Source organism: Cryptomeria japonica, chromosome 9 (genome assembly GCF_030272615.1).
Source record: "Cryptomeria japonica chromosome 9, Sugi_1.0, whole genome shotgun sequence".
Lineage (NCBI taxonomy): Eukaryota > Viridiplantae > Streptophyta > Pinopsida > Cupressales > Cupressaceae > Cryptomeria > Cryptomeria japonica.
In genome coordinates, this window is record NC_081413.1 from 497,918,550 (window position 1) to 497,935,608 (window position 17,059).

Sequence of the window (17,059 nt, forward strand, 5' to 3'; positions counted from 1 at the left end):
CTTGAGGCTTAGGGAATCTAGGACAAACTAATCAAAAGGGACATAATCAAAGTCTTTCTTTTCAGAGTTCCTTATCAGAATCAAACCCCTTTCCCTTAGTAGAGTTCTTGTTGCACTCATGTTATGCAGATGAAATAAACTCTAAAATATATCAAGATAGTGTATGACGACGCAATTCCTATTTTCTATGATAATACAAAATTGATATTAACATTTCAAATAATTTGGTGATGCATTCAAGGACTAAACACAATGCACTCTATTATCATTTTTCAGGGGACAAGGCTGTAGAGAAGGAAACTTCAAAATAGAGTGTGTACCTAATAAAGAAAAATATACATATATCTTTACTAAGCTATTGAAAAATGATACCTTTGAGTATCTTTGACAAATTTTGGGGGTCATTGCCCCTCCTTTTTTAAACTAGATGCATTTAGGTGGTGCATCTATCAAGAGATATTTTTAGAATTCATCCTTTTCTCTTGGATTGATGTGGTGGCTACTCTCAGGGGGATTAATCAATATTAAAGTTACTAGAGCTTATCAGTAAGGGAGAGAAAGAAAGCAAAATTCCCTTTCTCCTTGATGTAAAAGGGGGAGAGAGATTGGGAAAGAGATCAATTCTATGTGCTCTTTTTTGCTGGTGGTGTTACCTGATGGTATGATGAAAGAATAATTATCTGGTAGATTACTGAGAGGGGGAGTGAATCAATAACTAGAAAAAATGATACAAACTTCCAAAACTCAAACTCAATCTCTCAAAGTAAATTATCAATGAAATACCTTTGTCAAGATCAATACTCATAAGAATACTCAACATCAACCGATTAACTATTACAATAACTTAATAGTAAAAATGATTCAACTTGTAAACATCCAAATACTTTATCATATGTCAATACTTCATTTCTCAATGCTTCTGGTTATCATGTCTTATCAGCAATAGTTAATCAAATCAAGAATAAGATCATAACCACACAATCATTTTCCACATGACACAAGTATTTATATGTGGAAAAACCAAATAGGTAAAAACCATGGTGAGATGAGACTCACAAGAAAATATTTGAACTCTTTTGAAGTTCACCTTGGTAGGAGTCAATCCTATTAAAGCTTTTACAAAATTCCTATTAAGAACTGATCCTTTTAGGAATCACTCAGTTAAGGGATTGACTACAAATGCCTTGTTAGAAGCAAATACCCTGTAATGAGTAACCTTAGTAGAGGATTTCAGAATCCAAACTAATGGACCACCTTGTTAGAGGATTTAATAAGTAGCCAAGCTTGTTAGAGCTTACCTGGTTAGGGGATTTCAATTATGCTGTAATTGTTAGAAAACAATAGGATTTTCTTGATCTGTCTGAATAGCACTACATTTGCTTGATCAGATCCATTTAAGCTTCTATCTACCTTTACTCAAACTATGGACTCATTCTCCGGTTTGGCAACCATGCACTCAACTAATCTCTGTCAATTATGGCCAACTCTAAAATAAAAAAACATCATCAACCTTAAGTACAAATCAATTAGGTTAGTAACATAAAAAAAATCTAATCTTCTTATCATCGAGATTACAAACAAGTCAGTATAAGCATGATTGTTAGATTTCATAGTAATCTCTTCAGAACAATCAAGAAAACCTCAACCACTCCTTGATTACTGCTTCATCGAGCTCAGTAACTCATCACGCATTTCGCATTAGATGCAATACATTTTGCTCCTTCCCTAGACAAATAATCAAATGCACCAAAACAATCTGAACTTGTATTCATACAATGACTGTACGTGTCATCATCAAATCATAAACCAACATAATCAATTCAACAACCTTAATTGGTTAGGGTTTAGCAAAAACAACTGGTAGGGTTTACTAGTTACATAACCTAGAAAGGGTTTAACCTTTTACTCTGATTTACCAATTCAACTCACAAACTTACACACCGGTTCACAATAACCTTCACAAAGCTCTTCCTACCGGTTACAAGACAATATCAACAATATTATTACCGGTTCAACTGACATCAATGACAACATAACATATCATTAATGCAATCTTTATGCAAATGCCAATAATCTCCCCCTTTGGCTTTGATGGCAATAAAAAATATCAACACCATTGCTTGCTTGTTGTGATTGTGAATAGGAATCCTGGTTACATTACCAAGTATTCACATTCTTTCTCTATCTTCAGTGTGTCACTGGTTTTCCTTCACATAATCACATAATTCTTGTCCCCCTTTGACAGCAATGCCAAATTGAAAGTAAAACATGTAATGCCAAATTTACACTGTGCATCAACAACATACTATAACTTGATGCTCCCCCTGTGGAATACATCCACTTCTATATCAACCCTTGTAAAATTTTGCAAGTGATTCAGGTACTGATGCAGTCAACATCATGTTCAACTAACTTCATGAAGAGGGACAACCCCCAATTGACTTCTAAGATACTCAAAAGTAGTCTTAGGCAGAGGCTTGGTAAAAATATCTATAAGCTGCTCCTTGGTAGAAACATGCTCTAAGATAACGTCTTTACTCTGAACTTTTTCTCTCAAGAAATGATACTTCAATTCAATGTGTTTGGTTCGTGCGTGCAAAACAAGATTATTAGAAATATTAATGGCACTTGTGTTATCACACAAAATCTTTCTAGGTTCTGAAATCTTCATCTTAAAACCTTCCGAAATGCACCTCATCCAAATAGCCTGTGTGCAATTCATATAAGATCCAACATACTCATCTTCAACAGTAGATTGTGAAGTACAACTCTACTTTTTTCTACTCCATGAAAAAAGCCTTCCTCCAAGAAAAAATGTTCCGCCGGTTGTTCTTTTCCAGTCATCAACATTTCCTGCCCAATCAACATCTGCGTATCCCTTCATTTCAAAGTTTCGACTATATGGATACCATAATCTATAGTCAATAGTACCTTTCAGGTATCTAAAGATTCTCTTTCTTGCTATTAGGTGTGTTTCCTTAGGATTCTTCTGGAATCTAGCAACTATGCCAACCGCATGGGCTATGTTTGGTCTATTGTGAACAACATAGTGTAACTTGCCAATCATTGACATTTATTCCTTCTCATCAACAGACTTAGATTCATCTTCCTTGGACAGCTTATAACTTGTAATCATTGGTGTCCCGACTGGTTTACAGTCACTCATGCCAAAAGTCTTCAAAACCTCTTTTACATACTTAGACTATGTAATGAAAATACCATTCTTCATTTGTTGTATCTGCAAGCCTATGAAATTTTTGATTTCCCCTACTAAAGACATTTCAAACTCGTTTTTCATTTCATCTGCAAATTTTTTGCTCATGACATCATTACCTTCAAATATATTATCATCAACAAATATTTCACTGACCAGTATTTCATCTCCTTCAGACTTGAGATACATATTACTATCATCACTGGTTCTCAGAAATCCTATCTTCTTCAAATGTGTATGAAGCCCTTCATACCATGCTCTAGGTGCCTTCTTTAATCCATATAAAGTCTTATGTAATCTGCATACCATGTCTTTTTCATCAGTCAATGCATAACCATCTGGCTGCTCTATGTATACCCCTTCTTCCAATATGCGATTCAAAAATGCAGACTTAACATCCATTTGATATTCCTTGAAATTTTTATGGGCTACAAATGCAAGTAAAGTTATGACACCTTCAATTCTTGCTACTGGTGCAAAAGTTTCACCATAATCTTCTCCTTCTCTTGAGCATAACCCCTGCAGACTAATCTTGCCTTGTTGCAAACTACAACACCATACTCATTCAATTTGTTCTTATATACCCATTTAGTACCTATAACATTCTTCTTTACCGGTCGAGGTACTAGGATCCAAGTGTTATTCTTCTCAATTTGATCCAATTCCTCTTCCATTGCTTTAACCTAATGGTCATCACCAAATGCCTCCTTAGTAGTTCTTGGTTCAATGGTGGAGATCATGCAAGAATTCTCTCTAATTCTTCTTCTGGTTAGTACTCCAACATCCTTATCTCCAATAATCTGCTCAGGATTGTGATCCAGTCTCACATATCTAGGAATAACATGCTCATTATCTTTAGTTTCAACTCCTTCATTGTCATCATCTTCTTCTGAATTTATCTATTCCAATTGAACTGTTGCATCAGAATTTGCTTTACCGGTTTCAGATTTCACAGTTTCTGGTTCCAAAAACAAAATGCAAGGATCTTCATCCTTCTTCTCTAAACTGGTTTCTTCTGAGACTTCAGGAAATTCATCCACTCAAACATCAGCACTCTCAACAATTCTCTATGTCTGGATGGTAAAACAGTTGTAGGCCTTACTCTTGGTGGAATAGCCAAGAAATATGCCTTCATCACTCTCAGCCTCAAATTTGCTAATGTAATAACCTCTCTTAATAAAACATTTGCTTCCAAATATTTTAAAATATAAAGAAAGAGTTTTTAACGTGTTAAGAGAAGAATGATTTGCATTCCTTTGTTATGTGAAAAATATGTGATGTGGCTCTAGATATAATATTTATGTTCTATGTATGTTGCACTATCAGGTTTAGAAGTCCTTTGTTGCTCAAATTGTAGAGTTTGGAGAACATGTTTATTTGGTTTGTGCAGTTTTCTAGTTCATCTTTTTGGTGATGGTTTCATTGGAAAGTAGAGTTATGATGTTTAAAGTTCAATGTTATCAACTAGTTTGGTTTCCAATTGACTGTGGTGGAGTATCCTACTTGGATCATATTATTTTGGTATGGTTTTTCTTTGGAGAATAATTTTAGTTAGTGTTTTGGGTCTCACTAGGGCATGTGGAGATTCCCATGATGTAGTTTGTATTGGAGGATAGTTTTGGGGCGACTAGTTAATGTGCTTTAATGTTTATCTACATGTTTCATTTGATTTCCACCTTGGACGATGTGTTAGCATGTGTAGTTCATTGGAATCAACTTGGATGGATGTGTTGTGATGTATTTGTGTCCTCGAGCTATCTCCTAAAGTGGACCAAAATGGATGTTTTGGGTTTGGGTGGCCGAATTTATGAAATATTGTTTATTCTATCTATGGTCAACCTAGTTAAGGGTTTTAATGAATAATTTTCTATATAAAGGATTTTTGATGTGTGAATGAAGGTATGGGATGTGTGTGAATTGACAAAAATTAGATGTGAATGGTTTGGAAGAAAATTTGGTGTTGAAGATGTGTGAAATTCAATTGTGAAGAGCATAGATGATTATATCTTCAATGTGACAATGTTCAAAGATAGTGTTTCAAGTTGGATATGTTTGCAATGATCTTGGTTGCTTGACACAGTGGTTTAAGGACAATTTCATGATCAAGAGATCTTGTTCTTTTCAATTCAACTATTTCTTTCTCTACCAAAAGATAGTAAGTCTCTTAGTAGGTTTTTGTATCTTTCCTCAAGACAACATGTCTCAATCATGTAAGTCATTTGTATCTTTCCCTAAAGTTGTGCACCTTAATTTTGCAAGTCTTTTCAGGAGCAGTGGGTTCTAGAGGCAACTTTGTAATAACTACATTCATATTGTGAGTGTGATTTGCACCATGGTTTTTTCCCACTTAGTGTTTTCCATGTAAATTTGGTGTTCATGCATTTTTTGTGCTTTGTTCTTTTATGATTTATTACTATCATGATCAAATAGTTATGGTTTGAAGTTCAAAGACTAGAATTTAAGTATTTTTTAGGTTCGAGTTGATTCACCGCCCTACCCTTCTAGCCCGCCTCCCCCCACTCGCCTCCCCCTTCTCAATATTGTGGTGTATTCAACACAAATGACATTATATTTCATGATGAACAAACCAATAAGGTTTTCTTTCTTAATTATATCTCATATATGGAAAAAGTGTGCATAAAATGTGTACATTGACATGTATTTGAGAGATATAAAAGTGAAAGATGAGAAGAGAATTTTTTTAAGAGCAAACTTATATTTATTTACTTGTGAACAAAGTTTTAATAAAACAAAACTATCTATGTAGGGATACAAATTAATGTAATTGTATTGTTATTCACAAGAAAATTAAATTAGGAGAATGTGACTCTACAAATTTAACTATTGCATATTAGAAACAATGAGTATGTCAAAACCACTATAAAATTACAAAAATATAAAATTGGTGTAAGTCAAAATAATAGAAACATTTAAAATTTTATCAATTTTAAGAAAATACATTACTTCCAATATTTAAAATTTGAAATATCTAAGAGAATACTATATATATCTGATAGAGTAATAACTAAACTAAAGAACCCTAAATAGAAGAGAAACAATCAGCCCCAAGTGTAAGAGAGATTCTACAATAGAAATAAAACTGACCACATATTCTATAGCTTTATATACCAAAATTCATATTATGAAGAGGAGTGACAAACAACCCATAAGACCCAAAATGATAAAACTTACAACCCAAAAAGATAGGAGCTAAGATCAACCACCTACTTACATTATATGCATGACATCTACCCATAAACAAAGATATACATAATATACAAAAATAAACATACTATTAATAGAAAGGAAAGACCAAGGAACTTAAGGCTGACGAGAAGACTCTTCTGATTCAATATTTTCCTTTTCCTTAGGCCTAATATGGATGATGTGAAAGTGCACCCTTTCCTAACACAAACTGTGACACCTGCAAATGCATGAACGGGCTACACAATTAATTGGCTTTATCCCTTTGGTTGAAAGTTCTTCAGGCGAATGTTCATAACTTATCAATAATGCAATGGTCCTAAATTTTTTAAATTTCCTCAACTTTGGACAGCTCTAGATGGTCCCAAAATGTAAATAGTGCTCTTCCCAAAAGGTTTTCATTTTGACAATATGTTGCCAACTTGAAATAATTATAAACTAATGCCAATGCTAGATCGCTCAATAATTCCTCTTCAGCAAAAACTCCTCCAATATCTACCTACCATTCTTGAAATTTATATTGTAGTACCCTTACTCGTTTGAACTGATATTTTGTTCTTGTTATTCTCAGTGGATACATTATCCTTTGTTATTTAGAATTATATAACATTGTTCCATGTTTTATCTGATTATGAGACATATGATTTATTTGCAGTATTTATGTACTTACGTTTTATGGCATTATATGGTTCATTTCTATGTACTGACGCTTTACTTCATCTATGCACTGTGTGTCGTGTATCTACGAGTGTATGGGATGCATGGGGACGATTTTCCTTCACTCATCTCGGTGAGACAGGGAATGTCATGAATCTCCTTCATCAGTGTGTATGGTGAAATTTCTATATATATATATATGCATGTTTGGTCGGTGATGCAGGATGTTGCAGGTACAAGTACCGGGTAGGTACGGGGTATCATCTCCACCTGGCTACACAGGTCTGAGCGTGCCTTATATTTTCTGATGGAAGTGAAGGAGATAGTAGTTGACCCTATTTTTAGTCAGTTACACTCAGGTGAGTGCCTTCAGTTAGTCGTTCTATAAATTGGTTTGGTCTTCATATTTTATTGTTTGATCTTTATAAAAGTCGCATGATGCTTGCTTAGTTTGCGTGTCCAATGTTCCCAATTTTTGTATGTCATTGGTAATTGTTACGTTTATTACGTCTATAAGAGTAAAGAGTAGTTTTGGTAATTGGAGGAAAAAGAATCAAGTGATCTAGTAACTTAATATTGTTTATAAAGGACGAGTTAATATCTTGGTATGAGTTGATATGAATTTTATCAACTTGTTAGCTCGATAGTTGCAATTCGATCGTTTGAATATATGTAAGGACATAATATACACAGAAGGCAATAGTCACTTATAAGTAGTTATTGGAGTTAAGATAAGGTGATCATATTATCCATAGTTGATATCGCCCATCAGGTTATTGTGTTTTTGGATTATGCATGTATAAGTTAGAATTATAGATATGTTATATTTAATAAGCTTTTTGAACGAGTTATATATATATATATATATATATATATATATATATATATATATATATATATATATAATTCGATAGTTCAAATATAAATTTATATGAAAAAAAGGGGTCATTAGTTATAAGCATTTGAAAACAAGTATATATTTATATATTTAAATGTAAAATTGCTAGGAAGATTAATGTGTAAATATTAAAATGAAAGTTATTAATTAATTATTAAAATATAATAATGAAATTATATTTAAACAAATAAAACAGATTTGATTTTATTGGAGGTGGTGGGAGTTATAGTTTGTTGTAAGTAAATGGTGGTCGATGGTAATATCGACCACCCCCCTTAATATAGGGAGGAGTCGGTATTACCACCGACTACCCTCCTCCTTCTTAGACCACGTACTCCCTCTTCCCATTAATACTGCAGTCAGCGAGCAATGGGAGGTTTCCTCCATTAACACTGTAGTCAACAATGACACCTCTCACCCCTCTCGTTGTTCAAAGTGATAATCAACCACGGTGTAATGGCAAGGAGACCGGTTTATTTAATCGACCCTCCTGCCTTTCGATAAAGCATGCTCCACATAGCAAGTAGAAAACGAGGGCTATTCCACGTAACAACCACTTCTCCACATCCAAACTCTCCCATGAACTGCAATTCATTTCATTCAACTACAGATTGGCCAATTGAGGAGGAGAATAGACTGGCACGTAAGGTGAAGACTGAAACATATACCTTAGATGACTCAAGACCTGGCAGATTAAACACACAATTCGCTGAATGCAAAACACATAAGTGTTTGAAGTAATGAACCGATCTCTCCACCCAACCGATAATTGTTATATCCATGATTAAGGAGCGCAAAGAATTGTAGTTAACTGGAGATGGACTCCTTATGTGGAGGAGCAAGAAGAGTTGGAGGTAAAAGACTCTTAGTTAATAACTATTACTAAGCCCCAGATTTAGGAGGAGCGATGAGTAATTTTTAGTATAAATAGGGGTGTGAGTAGAGAGGAAAGGGAGGGAAGTCATTTTTGGCATCCAAGGAAGGACAGTGGATTGTAGAAAGAAGAATAGAGTTAGAGAGGATAGTGTTTTTATAGTATCAAGAGAGTTGTTTAGAGAGGATAGTGTTTTGATAGTACCAAGAGAGTTGTTTGTTTGTTTTTTTGATAGAGTTGGAAAGTATTGGTGAAAAGGATCGCAAGCAAGGCACATTTATCGGCGAAAGGGCGTTAAGGTCTTGCACATTGATCAACATTTCAATAGGTCAAGAATTTCTTAGTTTATGATCATCAATATTTACAATCTCTGTTATATGTCATGTTTATTGTCTTGCTTATGAAATGGTTATGGTTATGTTTTATTTATCATTAGGGATTGTTAAATAAAATCATATAATAGAAGTTGTGATTACGTTATGACTATAGAAGTGGAATAGTGCTTAAGTTCAAATTGCACACTTGTTATTATATGGAAGAAATGTATGGTTGCGTTCAAAACCTAGTTATTAAGATTTATTAGACGTAGCTCTAGGAGAGTCTGGGAAGTAATAGTTTACTATTGATACGTTACAGAGATGGTGCGAGTCAAACAGACAGCTCGCAAATCCGTATCAGGTTATGCTGACTACTTAAAAGTTAAGAAAGATTCTTTGACACCTGTCAAGCCTGTTGTGGAGGACAACCCAGCTCCTGAAGAGAACCCAGCTGTTGAAGAGAGCAAAGAGATAGATAAAGGTCCTACTCAGAGTCCAACTAAAGAAGTTACTGTTGGAAAAGGGAAATAACCTAAGCTAGAGTGCTCGCCAGAAAAGCCGATAGTTATAAGTTCTGACTCGTCGGAGGGGTATACCCCCTTAAGTGATAATGAGTCTGTGGGGTACTTTCCCCAGAGTGAAAGAAAATCTGAAGGATATACTCCTTTAGATCATGTAGAGTCTGACGAGTGCACTTCTCCGTATTTTCAGGAAGAATGATGTAACACTCTAGTGTAAAAAGAAATAAAAAATAAAGACATTATTCTACAAAGAAATGTATTATGTCTTATTGTAAGACTTCCTTGATGAAATAAATATATCTATTTTAATCTTTGTCTATTGTATAAATGGAAATTATTAAGGTGGCGTACATATAGTAGTTAACAAGAGTAATTGAACTCTTAAACTTGTCAATAAGTGTAAAATTTTGTGTTATACCGACAATATTGTTCTTCATGTCTTGACAACGTATATTCGTATTGCAAGTTAATTTTGTGATAGGTGTTGGTACGTAAGATTACCTTGTTTTATATGGTGGTTGCAACTAAGTACATTAAGTCATGTTGTCAGTATGTCTTGTGTGTTGTGTCTTGGCTAGTTATTTAGATGTATAACATTAAGGAAATGAGCCACTGTGAGTTGTTCGTAATGGTCAACCTTAGGCTAGTAATTATGTATCTTTCATTCGAGGTAGGTCAAGATTGGGAATGGCTGTCTCTGTCGCCATAGAGTTCTGTAGATAGAACTAACCCGTAGTGTCCTAAGAGAGAGAGTGGCTTTCGAGCGGCGGCCGTGCCCAAAGTGGTGACAGGATAACCCGTTGGAAGTTGGTTAAGAAAGTGAAAATCTAATAAATGACTAGGGAAGGGTAGAATAAAAGTTAAATAAAACAATGTGCCTCGCACATAGGTGAGTGCTAGTACAGGACTCATAATGTAGAGAGAAGGCTTGGAATGGAAAACATACCACCTTGTCTTCGTGAGAGGATTGGTAAGGTCCGCATGAGTCTTAGTTGGAATCGGAGGTTCGGGAGAGGTTACCAGGATAACCCAGGATGGGGGTCGTGACCTATGGAGGTTGTACCATGGTATCCACCGTAAGACATGCGATGACACTTTCTCCTTAGAGTCACTAGTGTTTTGTGAGTTGGGTCACATGATTCTAAGTGGAGTCTTGTAGTCCTTTCGTTCTTGTTTCATTTTGCTTGCTTGAGGGCTATCTACTATCTCCAGCACAGTGGGGTGGTTCCCTTTCGGAATCACATGGTCGGGTGGTAGTATCACTTCCCATCGGATGTTATGGTACGTATCTTCAAGCGAGTAAGGACTTCGCTGATGTTCTTGGATCGTGATTCATGTACCGACTCTTGTTCCTATCCATTATCGAGTTGAAAACTAGAGGTTTTGAAAAGAAACTTTATGTAACTTTCATTTTGTAACATTTTAGCTCATGAAGTAATTTCTTTTTTTAAAACATGTATTTTTGAATATTGAAAGCAAACAAATATTGTAATATATGCTACTTCAATTACTTATTTCTGATGTATATAATATATGATTGCTTGAAGTATTTTAGATTCTTTCATTGTGGTAATTTTATCTTAAATATTTAATTTACGAAGTAATATTCATTGGTAACCCTTAGGAGATTCAGGTGTTAGACTTCCGCTATGTTATTAGATGTGCTATGGTTTAAATTCATGCACTTAATTTTTTTTTTTTTTAAATTAGTTCACCCTTAGTTGCATAGATTATGATGTTTTTCCTTTAGGGTTTTCTGACGGGGCATTACATATATTCTCTAACAGCTTCATCAAGGGCTTGGTTAGCCATATATTCCTCATGCACAAACTAGAGATTATGTGAACCAAGTGCTCATAAGACAGATAAATCTAAGAAATTAAAAAAGGAGAATGGAAAGCACATGAGACTGGAAAATAATTTGAGGAGGAGGAGGAGATATAATGTGATCACCAATCAAATGTCTGATAGTATCCTCCACCAGATGGTTATGCAAAATGAATACCCTACTCAACTGCTCCCTTAGTCCTGATATTCCAAGCCTTGCATTGTAGATTCGCCTTATTCACAGATGTAGCCATTGGGAAATGAAAGAAGATAATAGAGTAGGAAGAAGAAAGCATGAAACAAAGGAAGATAATAGACTAGGAAGAAGGTAAGCAAGTCCCAAGCCTCATGAAACCTATTTTATTTTCCTAATTGAAGGGTGAAAAAGTACAAGTTAGAATCATACAAACTACCAATTGGACAATGACTTGGATGGTAATGCTGACAGAGGATTGTATTTTCATATTGTAGAAAATTTTATTATCTGATATTGATAACATTCAGGAGACATTAACTGTTTTCAAGAAACAAAAGTACTTATTGTATATTTGTCAAATTTTGAAAGGTCTAATAATAACATATTCATTTAGGATTATAGAAATTATATTGAAATGCTAAAAGAATAAAACTTGAGATTTGATTGGTTTATATTATTTTTCTTAATTAAATATTTAATATAATAAGAACTGCTGACTTTCTTAGTTAGATGGATTTATTAGTTCTTAGTTTCTAGGAATACAAAGATATTTATAAATTTAAAAAACAAAGATATGTCAATTATTTTAATTTCAAAAGATAAAAATCATATTAAAACATAATATTAATATTAAAGAATTTATTTCAATTAATTATTGTTATTTTTCATTTTCAAATATTATCATTAATTATCTAAGTGGGTGTGATTTAATGATTGATTGATATGATTATTCTGATTTTTATTATAGTTCATGTTCATATTCTCTAAAATACCTAAACACTAATTACATATTAAAAGAATATTTTTGTGTTTGTTTTATAAGTGATTTGCTGCTAGTGAATTTTAGAAAGAAGATACCCAAGATAATGTGTGATATATAAAGATGTTGTAGGGAGTCTAAAACATAAATAATCTTGAATGTAAAAAATTAAACCCTTCAAATAATCTATATCTATTAAAAACTCTTACCTATAATTAAACATTAAATAATTTACATGAGATCTTTAAATGTAATATAAATAAAACAAGTGCCACATAGTGGCGAGTACTTGTCTTAATAATTTTAGTTTAAAAATAATATTTGTTAAAATTATTAGAAATATTTATTTATTGTAACTAGTATGTTATTTTCTTAAATTTATTTCGTTTTATTTTATTATTTGAAATTTAGTGAAATATTAGTAAGGCAAAAGTTTTAATTTAAGTTTTAACAAAATTTGTATTTGTTTAATGTAACTAATACTCATTTGAGGTGATGCATTATTAATTTGTATACAAAATAGTGAACATAAGAATTATGTAATTAAAATATGTAAGTGTAAACATGTCAATTAAATTTCAATTAGATGCATTTATTAAAAATATTTATTAATTATAACTAGAATTTGAAATTTAGTGAATTATTTGTAAGAAAAAGTTTAAATTTGAATGGGAAGACAAACCATCAATTATTAAAGCATTGAACAACTTTAAGTCACATACATAAATCTTTGATTTATAAGCTTGAAAGTGTTAAGCTTAATTTGTTTCTTAGTGTGTGGGGTTTTAAAGTATCCAAACCTTTGCTAAACTCTTATAATCTGTGCATCCTTCTAGTTATTTTTGACCATGGAGATTCCCATTATTAACCTTTTGGGTCCTTGCACTCTTAAGATTTATACTCATAGATGATTCTTACCTCGATATATCTCTATATATATTCTAAATGCATAGGAGTTTACAATGTTTCTTTTTGCTTCACATTCATCCCATATATATATTTTGAATGCATAGGAGTTTACAATGTTTCTTTTTGCTTCACATTCATCCCACAACTTAGTATTTCCAGGTAACTAGATGTTGTGTTGTCTTTGTACCACACTTATGTTGTTTATAGTATTGAACCATTTTTTTATCCACATCATGAATCTCACCATTAAGAAGAATAAATCATCGCAGTAGAAAAATAAATAATCATCATATACTTTTCATATGACTAAAGGTTTACAAATAGGTGTATCTATGGCACCAATAAGTTTGTCTAAATTAATTGTAAAGAGAAATTATAGAAGAAAACTAATTGTTTGCAAACCAAAACTAGATAAACAGCCATAGAAGGATGATTGCTGCAAAAGATTCAAGAATTAAAATTTAAAACCAAGAAAAAATAATGAATTAAATAATGAACAAATAAAATTCACAATTATTTAAACACAAAAAATTATTGTATATGTATAATAATTGAAACATGTACAGCTGTGAGAAGAGCATGACAAAATTCTTTAGGCATGGAGTTTGAAGGCAAGAGCACGAGTGCCTTTTCATCATTGGGAACATATGATAAAGGTTCTGTAGCCATTGCAGAAGGCTCGGTTGGCTTCTGCAATTCTGATATTTCCATGGGATTTGGGATTTCCGGTATTTGCATTGGTGCATCATCACATGAAACCCCTAAAAGTTCTCGCTCTCCACAAAACACTGGCAACTTCGGATTCTATTATTTAATTTTTACCACATCAGATATATCTCTAAATTACATAACCAAACATGCTCCAATGACTACCCATCAATAACATGCCCAGGGTCAGCCACTCTTGAAATATAGCAATGGCAATGCACTGAAGAATTGCTAGTTAACAGAAAAATTATCTCCACTGGTGACAATTTTACCCTACTCAAGAAGAAAATTCTTATATTTCTTAAATTGTTTTCTATAACTGTAAAAGAAGAGACATTTAAATATCAGTAACATTTCCAGAAAATTTGGGCTCATAGCAATTGATCACCTTATCTTCCTTTCCTGCCAAATAACATCTTTTATACAGATAGAAGACAAAGCGTATATACAGAATCACCAAATACAAATATTCGAATGATAGAAAGACATGTAATTGACCTTATATGAAAAAATGGGCATAACAACTAGACTCTGTGGATATTGAAGATGTTAAAAATAGATTAAAAAATAGACTAAAAAGTAAAAAATCAAATCTGAACTTAAATATTTCGCAGGTAAATGTAATGTCTTGCTTTGCAAAAACTAATTTGAATACTAGGGTTTGTTGTTTGAGAAAATTTCAAATCATGGGCATTTGTAGAAAGGTTAGAAAGACAAGATTCAACAACATATAACTCATTTTGCAAAAAAAGTTGTCATATCCGAGTATATCTTAAACTGCATCTTTTTTATTTGCCACTAAATAATAGTCATTAAGACAATGGTATTAATAGCCAATTTCAGATGGAAAAGTGCAGTCATTAATCTGCTACCCTGTCTTCTATTATGGCTAGGTTGAAACGCTCGAGTGAAGAGACGTCTGCTATTTAGAATAATTTTTCAAATTTTTTGAAATGGTGACATGTTTGTAGCAAGAAAAGTTTCTCTGTTTAGAGGACTCTTCTTATCGGAGTTTACATTATCAAAGGGCATTTGGTACACTGTTCAGTTTGACAGGAAAGAAACAATTTTTATCTGTTTATATAGGGTTTTTACGACAAAGATAGTTATTGTGGAAGGGGATGTTATTTTTAGGAGAGACAGAATGTGAACACTGAGCAGGATATTGAAAATGCATTCCAAATAATAAAAGGTAATTGTTTGCAATAGATACTAACTTAATGCATAGAAAATCTTCCTGTACAAAGATGAAATTGATTAGCGCATCTTAAAATCCAGGTCAGAAAAGATAATCTCTAGACATAAATGAAATACATATTCTTCCTTGTTTATCCTCATAACAAAGGCTGTGAATTGACAAGCCCTAAACAATGTTGACATAAATAGCCAAAGTATTACCAGAAAGTTAAAAAACATTCAAAATGCGGCTATAATCTGCTTACATTTTCTATTCCCGGCAGAGGTAGATGTATGAAGCTTCTTGAATGAAATACCATTCCAATAAACAACTTAAATAGGAAAAGAAAACTCTGGTTGTGAAGGGAAGAGATTGTGCATGCAAAACAACAAACCCTGATGAGGAGTGGCATCCCGAAAAACAAAAACCGCCCCGCAAAAGAAGAGGTATTATGTTGCTTCTGAGAAACCCATTATGCAGAACAACCCCACAAAAGAAGATATATTATGTTGCTTGGAAGAAACCCATTATGCTGCATCCAAGAAACCCGTGTATAACAGGGAAAAAAGTATTAACAAATAGTTTACAAGAGAAATATTTTCTATTTATTTTAAAGTTAACAAATATGCATGTATACTACAAAATAAATTTAAAAAGTTAAAAGAAAGAAAAATATTTGTTTATGTTTGGTCTAAATAATTTTTTTTAATAACTATTTAAGCATAACAAAAAAAATTTTATTACAAGAGTATTGCCTAACGACAAGTACTAATAATATTTCTTGTTGAATGTGACTTATGCATGCTCGAAACCAAATATATAGATGTATGTTGTTTCTAGCAGTCAAAAGTTGATCAGGTAAAATATAGTCTTCCCATTCCCCCTCGTGTAATGTTTGACCATGACTATATTTGTACAACATAAACTGCAGTATAGTCCAACTCATGTTTTTGCCAGTCTCTTCATTCACTAAACTGGTCACAAGAGGTGAGATAACTTTTTTTTAAATGATAAATTAAAAAGTTTTCCAATAAGAATAGTCCGCAATTAAATGATGAAGGAACATATTTAGGAGAAGACCTTCTATTTTTTAATAATCTTTTATTTCTTTCACACCGAATCTTTCAATTATTAATTTTAAAGAAACAAAAATAAAACAACATAAAAATCGAATAATAAATTTTACATGTATTAATAGTCACTCATTTCTTAACATTTTAAACCAAAATTAATCCATTGGTGCACCATTATTGGTACCCATAGCACACAACTACTAGGGCATTTGTGCATAAGTATTAGTAATTTAAAGTGCATCATTATTGGAGCATCTTTAAGTAGGTATCAGATGACACTTTGAAATGTGTATTTTTTTACTCTTGCATACATAACGGATCCCACAATGTGCATCATTTCTACCTAGAAGACATAACAATAATTATAAGCAATTAAGTCCTATAGAAACAACAAAAATTAAATTATCAAATTCAAATGTACCGTTTAGAATCTATGGGTGTGCAAATTTAGCTATAACGGCTACTGGTATGCTTCCCTTAGGTTTAAGTATTGATATCATTTTTTTTGTTTAAGTTTAAATTTATTTTGAAGAGAGCATTGACCTTTTGATATATTGACAAATATTACAGGTTTACTTCATTCATCCTTTTGAATTTTTATAGGTCAAAGATCAAAGGGCCATGGCGGCGAAGGTCATTAAGCGATGGTGAAACAAAGAAGTGATTATACTACAATTTTATGCTATGCATTTCATCCCTAACCATAACTCATTAACAATTAAGT